Here is an 8,044-nt window from a genome sequence, read left to right as displayed (position 1 = left end):
CGGAAGACTATGGAATACAAAAACCGTAGTTAAATGGCAATTTCCTTTTCAGATCGTAAAACGGAAAAATGCATTTGGTCAAAATGGTTAAAATAATTAAAATATTAATTTAAAAAAATTTTTTTTTAAGAAAAAAGAGATTATTTTTTGCACATTTTGAGTTATGTAAAATAATTTTTAGATATGTCTAAATGTCTAAAAAAAGAAGTTAAACATGTAATCTTTTGTGGTCTGAACAGATAGAAGCGACTGATCTACAAGCTCGAAAAAATTTATTTTAAATTTTTATTTAATTTGTTATCTGCTGATGGAACACTCCTTGTCAAATAGAATAAAGAAACTCAATGGATAAAAACAGATTGAAAACTGGATTTAATTTTCTCACAGCACATGTGACTGTCACTTGTGCAAACGTGGACCTACTAAGCAAAAGGATTACCGATTATGCGGAGAAAGCAAGAACAACTCATATTTTATGCCGCTGTTCCGTATTTGTTTGCGAAAGATACAGATCCTTAATCCTGATATGTTTCATAAACTAAAGGATCTAAAAAAAGAGGGTGAGCAGTTTCAGCAGCATAAGCCTACTCATAACTTTTTAGATCTTGGCAGCTTCAGGGACATCTTAGCCTCATTCACTATTGCTATTACTACTACTACTACTACTACTACTACTGTTATCTAATAACAGTTATCTCTATTTGTATCTTCAATTTAAAATAAACAGAAAAAAAGAATGAATAATTACATAAGACTGTGACGCCACATCAAAATCTTTGAAGTGCTTTCCTGTAAAATCATATTTTTTGGCCTTTACATACCATTTTCTTGAAAAAAAAGGTACCATACTAATTTTTATATCATTTTTAGATCTCTTACAAAATAAATAGTTTATAATTTAATTGTTTAGTTTTAAACAATTACAATTTTTTTACAAATTGTGAGCATTAATGATTACAAGAGACTGACATTGCGAACCTAATTAAAATTCAGAAAAAGCTTATTTAGACAAAATAAAACTAATTAGTTAAAACATAACCAACTGTATGAGAAAAAGAATTAAAAATAATTCTCTATGTTGGTTCAGTGATTAGAAAAGGGAATATAATAGATAGGTAGTTTTGTCATATGATTTCGCAACTACTAGGGTCTCACTCTCACTCTTGTTCATTCCTTAATTTTCCTATATTTTTGCAACGGCTACGGAATGTAAAAAAGATTCCTCATACTACGATGTAACAAATCTAATATATTTGTCTTCGGCCACTATTGATTTTCCAGCTTATACGTTGCGGACCGCGATAAAATTCAGAAATGAAAGGAGCGACCGCGGGCGAAAAAAAGGGCGTGCCACTTTATCGTGGAAATGTCGACGACGGGGGAAAAAACTGTTTTATTCGGGAAAGGACCGGGGAAAGAAATGATCTCGCTATCGCCTGATCGCGTATGCTGGAGCATCGTGATAAAGGGAGAACGATTCTCGAATGGGAAAAGCGAACAAATCTGCTCCCACGGAGTGCCCGGGATAAAAGAGACGATTTGCAAACTTGCTCTCGGAGTGACACATACGGAAGCTCCGATTCCGTTCGGAAGGCAAACGCAAGCACGAAGTTATCGTTTATGAAGATCCTACCCGACAGAGAGAAAGCCGCGACAAACTTTATGAATTATGGAACAATCCCGCGACGGAAAAATAATAGGCGTCGCGTCGTTTCGTTTCGATTCGATTCGACTCGATTCTCGCGCTTTATGCGTCAGCTAAGCGTTTTTAATCTGGATCCTATTTTCGAGGTCCTATTTCCGATTCCAAATTCGTACCACGTGAAAGATTCGTGGCGAGAGGACTTCCCGGACCTCATTGTTGTGACATAATACGCGCAACTCGCACTTTTACGAAGCAACAAAAAACTGGACTTACATCCTCGTGTTGACCTTACGCAAGTTGGATCTAGTGTGACTCTCGTAACTCTGTTTACTTACAATGCAAATAGCCGAAAATAGAAAGTGACGTGGTACAGCACGTAGGTACGTACTACCGTTTCGTCGGGAAATTGCGCGTTATTGCGAGGCAATTTCTCCGACTTGGTCAATTCGACAGTTTATCTTTGGTCGCTTTATTGCATTTGCCCGGGCGCGGGTGGCACGCTAATGCAAACGTTTTTCTCTAAAGTTCTGCCCCACCTGTCCGCATTCGCCCCATCCCTCATTCCCTTTTATCCCTCTCGCCCTCCCCCCCGCCCTCTCCCTTTTGCCACCAGCGGGGGCGACCAACTATGCTGAGCAGATGCGCGATCGATGTTACCAATGGGCCGACCGCTAAATCGTAGCGTGTGTACCCGGTTACTCGAAGTCACGGCGCACTAACACTACGGATGAAATTAACAGAAGCGACCGCGTCGAAAAGGGTACTATCGGCAAACTTGCTAAGCTTGCGTCAGGGTCAATATAGTCATCCTCTTCCCCGCAGAATGTACACGCCTTGCGCATATGTGTATCCCTTTAAGCTTCCAGATTTTCGACGTCTGGACTCGTCTAGTTATGCCGCGCACATAAATCCTAAGTGCATCTCTTCCGATTGCGAATCCTATGTGCTTCTCCTTTTTCTTCTTTTCTCTGGATATCCGTGTGTCTCTGAATGGGACCCGGTGTCACGGATTTAGACTTCCATTTCCTAATATTTCCATCATACATTGTGTCGGATCCTTTTACAACAAACGGACGAGTTTATTATTTAAATATACACGGGAAAAAATTAGCTGAATTTAGTCGCAAAATATGGATAACTAACATTTTTTGCAGCGAGAGCTCTAATTTAGTAATGGTAGCAAAACCTTTTGTTCTTGCTGCAAAAAATATAGCTCTTACTGCAAAAAATGTTAGTTATCAATATTTTACGACTATATTAGCAATAGTAGCTAATCTTTTTTTTCCCGTGTATATATGAGATAATACACAGAGTGGCTGATAATAAATGTAATATCCGTAGGGTGGGCAGAATGAATTAAACTAAATAGAAAAGTCCGTTTTGCGATTGTAACAATAAATAATGAGTTATTAATTAATAAAGATCGCGAATTAGTATGTGCTCGCGAGATTCGGCGAGAAGAGACAGCTCAGCGTTTACGTTGATACGCGCGCGGCGATGGTATTAGAAGTGTAAATAACAATGGCTATACATGAAAGAAATTTATGCATAACCATTGTTGTTTATAAAGCGCTCCTCCTAATGCTATTATTTACACATTTTATTGCAGGAGATGCTCAAAGTGCCTACCTTGCACCTGATTATATCTGTATAATAAATTCCTTATCCTAAATCACTTTTAACATATCTCTAAAAAAAGAAACCAAGGGGGCATCAGATGATGAAAAACTATTGCTGGTGAGACGCAACAAATATGGGGCATGGGGTTTTCTTTTCTTCCCAAATGTGGCTGTTTTTGTTTGAAGGAACAGCAGTCAAGAGGCATTTTGAGGACTTTCTATAAAAATGTGTAAATAAAATTTAAGAAAAACAATTAAGAAGAAATACAAAAATAAAATTAAAGAACGTGTGGACTAATATTGTGACATGTCATGCTGTCGTGCGACCGATTGCCTATGTCACAGGCGCGGCGATGTGAACGAGGATGCGTAACCCCTCAAGAACGCGTCAAAAGACACGGGTTATAAGCGGGAATATAAGCGATTCTTTTAATAAAACCTACCACACTCTAAAATTTGTCTCACGGGGTACTAAAACATCCTATACATGTATAATACGAAATATTATATATTCGGGTCTCTGAAATGTCCTATACATATATACATATACAGTACACCCACGTATAACACAGAGAATGGATTCCATATTATGTGAATCCGTATTATACAGGTTATATTATACACAAATTCTGTATTATACAAATATAGATTATTATATGATTATAATCCGCGAGACGTATTTTTAATGTGACGACGTGAATGCAACACGTCTTCGATCTAGGTATGTGCAACTATATACGTGCAAATGGACCATCAACCGTCGAAAACACAAGTGGACGGAGAGTGGGGCATTTCCGGTGATCGTTGATAGCGTCGAGCACAACCGGGAACGATAATATCGCTCGCGCAAGCGCGATATTCCGGTCTAGGAGGAAGGTGAAGTAACCGGTCAAGTCACCTTCCGATAGTTAAGCGATAGCGCAAATACTCCCTCGACTGTTAAAACGCCACGATCAATAATTAAAGAACCACCGATAGCATCCATGTGTTACACCGTTGCTATCGGTGTTTCCACCGTAAAAGGCAGATCTTATTGCGAATATGTCGCGCATCCGGCGCGGGCGTACCCGACGTATCCAGGACGACGCGACGCATCCGGATTCCGGAGAACTGTATCGCGTAGGCACTATAGCGGGAAAAGTTGGTGGGGAAAAGTAAATAATAAAAGCGTTTGTGATTTTTTTACTCCGACCGGGAGAGTTTCCAAACGTTGTTGTTACGGGAGATCGTTACAGTGCAACAACCAACCACCCCAGCAGTTTTGTGATGTAATTAACTGACACCGATAAGTTACTATTATTATAGTTTTTTTTTTACAAATTTTGCTATTATACTTCTCCAACTTGTGTAACAAGTGTATAAAAAGAAAAAAAAGGAAAGTCTGGACACATTTAATCATTGATCCTTGCAATATCGTCGACCGACGCCACGTCGTCATTTGGGTCTTCTTACTGTGTCGTTGCGACGAATACGATTACGACGAGATGACCCAGCAACATCTGGAAAACGGCGTTCCTGATACTATAAATACGAAATCATGCGCAAATCGAGGGGTACTATTCCAATACTGGCCCTTCGCGTGATCGCCGGCCGTTCAGTTGTGAAAACTTAATTCGCCGATTTTACTCCGCCGTTTTATCCCTTGGTCTATCGACCAAAGTTTAGGTTTATTACGCATCTACATCTGTGGGCCTATTCTGTAACTCTTAACGACAGTTTCGTTATCGTTATATATGCGTTGCGCAGATATTATACATGGTAAAGAAGCTGCGCAATGACAATATAACGGTAACGAAAGTGTCGTTAAGAGTTACAGAATAGGCCCACTGTTCACGTCGAACTTTTACGTAAAAATAGAAATTAGTGATTTTATATTTTATAAAATTTCTGCTACCTGAGGTGTTTAATATAAATCTCAAGTAGCAGAGTGGTGCCAAATGACGTGCTAATAACGTCTTAATGACGTCTCAAACGTCAATAATACGCCATTACAGCTGTGATTTGATATTCACTGCCAGTACTGAAAATCTATAGTGTACGTGATGATATAGGAACGCAGCCTACGTCTTTAGACGTCACCCTGCTACCTGGAAAATATACAACATATATTATGAAATTGTAGGATATTCCATTAATTTGTTTTACAGTGGTAGCCAAATTTCTTCGCGTCTGCTGACAGCCCAGATACACGATAAGATTATCTATATAGATTATCTACAATAAAAATATAATGAGAACTACGGAGCAAGAGAAAGTAATGCTTCAGAAGTGTAGATATAATAAAAATGACTGGGGCGTGCCCAAATAAGAAGGACAAGCTAGCGGATTTAATTGTTTATTTTATATTATTGACACTGATTTCAGCGAATTCCTATCGTGTGTAAATTGTATAATTTATGGTGTCTGCATGTTGCGTTGTTGGGTGATGTCCATGCTTAAATCAATAATGTACTTCGTGTTTTTCTTTTACGTTTATCGTCTGTATCCCGTCTATAAATAACATACCGTCCAGTCATTTGTTGATTCAAGATTTTGACATTTCGAAATTTATCGAAAAAAGAAACTGATCTTGTTTACAATAAAATATGCTATTTGTATACACATTTTTCGTACTCACAAACCGCAGCACATACGTGTGAATTAAACTTAGTTAATTATTTTAACTTTCATTAACTTTTATTAACTGTTAAATAATATTATAATTATATTAAAATTATCTGAATAATTTTACATATAAGTTTCATATTATTTTATACATAATTTTACCAATTTTACTTTATTTGCCTTTGTTTTTGCATCTCTGAAAATACATGCAAACACGTGATACAGTTGCACGAGACATACAAAATACAAATATGTGTACAATCCATGCTGAATAGCGCATCGTTGTTGTTGATCTGTGTTGAAACTATTTGGTTGCCTGTTCAGTTGCATGTAAACGCGTATATGCATGGGTAGCTTAAGATTGCGTCCTTCGTATTCTTGACGCTAACGGATTAAAACGTGCGTCGTGAAATGTGAGCGCAGTACTCATAGCGCGAACAACGAAATGCGATATATATCTCTTCCTTCCTGCATTGTTAGATGCACTAGAATCCCGTATTTACCGATTACCCGCATGTTCCATTTAAATTAATATTTTTCCACAAAATGTAAATTTTTTTATTTACAGCACTGCGTTTCGCGCAAATTTTGCGATGTAATATTCACGATGTAAACAATGATGCAATTTTTTGGATTAATCTAGTCGTGTCAAGAAAAAAACGCATTGTTAAATAATAATTTTTAAACCTTTCTAAATGCTAACTCGAATCGATTTAATTAGGTGTAGGGGGGGATTTTACTATTCCAACCGGAGCTGTGTTTCAAGTCTGACAAATCTAGTCGGCACGCAGTCAAAGGGGTTGGAAAATATGTAAAATAAAAATATAAATAAAACTTTCGCGCATTATTTACCGCCCTGTTTCTTAGTTAGCTAGGTTTATTTGTACGGATTTTTCATGAGAACCTATACTTTGAATTTTACAACAATAAATAGACCAGAAAGTAAGAGTAAGGAGAGGTATCTCTCTTATAGTATAGAGCGGAAAAAGTGATCGCGAAAAATGTTTCATATGTGGCCAGGTTTGTCGAATGGAATAACTTGATCTATTTCGTGATCTGAATCTTCATATGTGTCACGTTCATGTTGTGTTTAGTTGGACTAATAAGTGTGTAGTGTTGGGTGATAAATAATTTTGATAATACATTTTAAAGTGAGTGTAAAGGATCTGGACCGGTTTCACGGGTGTCCAGATAATTCGGGAACTCGTGTTAATATATACGGGTACCCGCATCAATACGGATATCCGAATTATCCAGGTACCCGTGGAACCGGTCTAGATCCTTTATACACACTTTAAAATGTATTTATCAAAATTATTTATTATCCAAACACACTTACTAATACTAACCCAACTAAACCTAACACGAACGTGACACATACGAAGATTTAAGATGACGACGAAATGGTCCAAATTATTCCATTCGGCAAACCTGGCCATATACGGAACGTTTTTCATGACCACTTTTGATCTCTAGGTAGATACCTCTCCTTACTCTTACTTCATGAAATACCTCGATTTTCGCGATTATTTAACGTAAAAAAGCGACTGGAGGAGAAAAATAAAAGAATAGTCTTTTGTTCTGTGTGTGAGGGACAGAACTGTTCAAGCAAATAAAAGTTTTCAATTGGTAACCATAAATAATCGGATATTTTCATGTTGATTTAGAGTATGAAATTTTGGATTGTATCGTCGCGGACTAACTGCCTTAAGTTTTACTAAATCAAAGCGTTTTTTTTTTGTTGTTATAAAAAGTGAATAAGAAAATCGCAAATGTAATAAACCTTATTTTTGTTTGTTATTTATAGTGCATGTAATAATTAAAAATATAAATGTGAATAGCAACTGCATTCTTCTTTACTTTCTAAAGATTTTTTGAAGTTAAGTCCATTACCTGTCAATCACTCTTTATTTTAGTATTTCAGGGATGGGATAAGCTCCAAAACTAATTGCAAGAATGCTATGCGAAGAATGTGTTGCGAAAACGAAATTTATACCTAACAAAAAGTAAGACCATTAATCTATCGTGTATAAGATTATTGAACCAAAGTCACTGGGAAAAGCGAATATCTTAGCCGGCAATTCATATTTTATGTTAAAATAAATGAAGGAAGAGATGAAATATTTCTTAAAAGATTTATTTGCTGTTTTCAGAATTAGCACTTTTGTATGCAGAA

The sequence above is a fragment of the Temnothorax curvispinosus genome, unplaced genomic scaffold, assembly GCF_003070985.1.
Source record: "Temnothorax curvispinosus isolate PA1 unplaced genomic scaffold, ASM307098v1 QBEX01014798.1, whole genome shotgun sequence".
NCBI lineage: Eukaryota > Metazoa > Arthropoda > Insecta > Hymenoptera > Formicidae > Temnothorax > Temnothorax curvispinosus.
The sequence above is the reverse complement of the archived record's forward strand: the minus strand, read 5'-3'. Positions refer to the sequence as shown.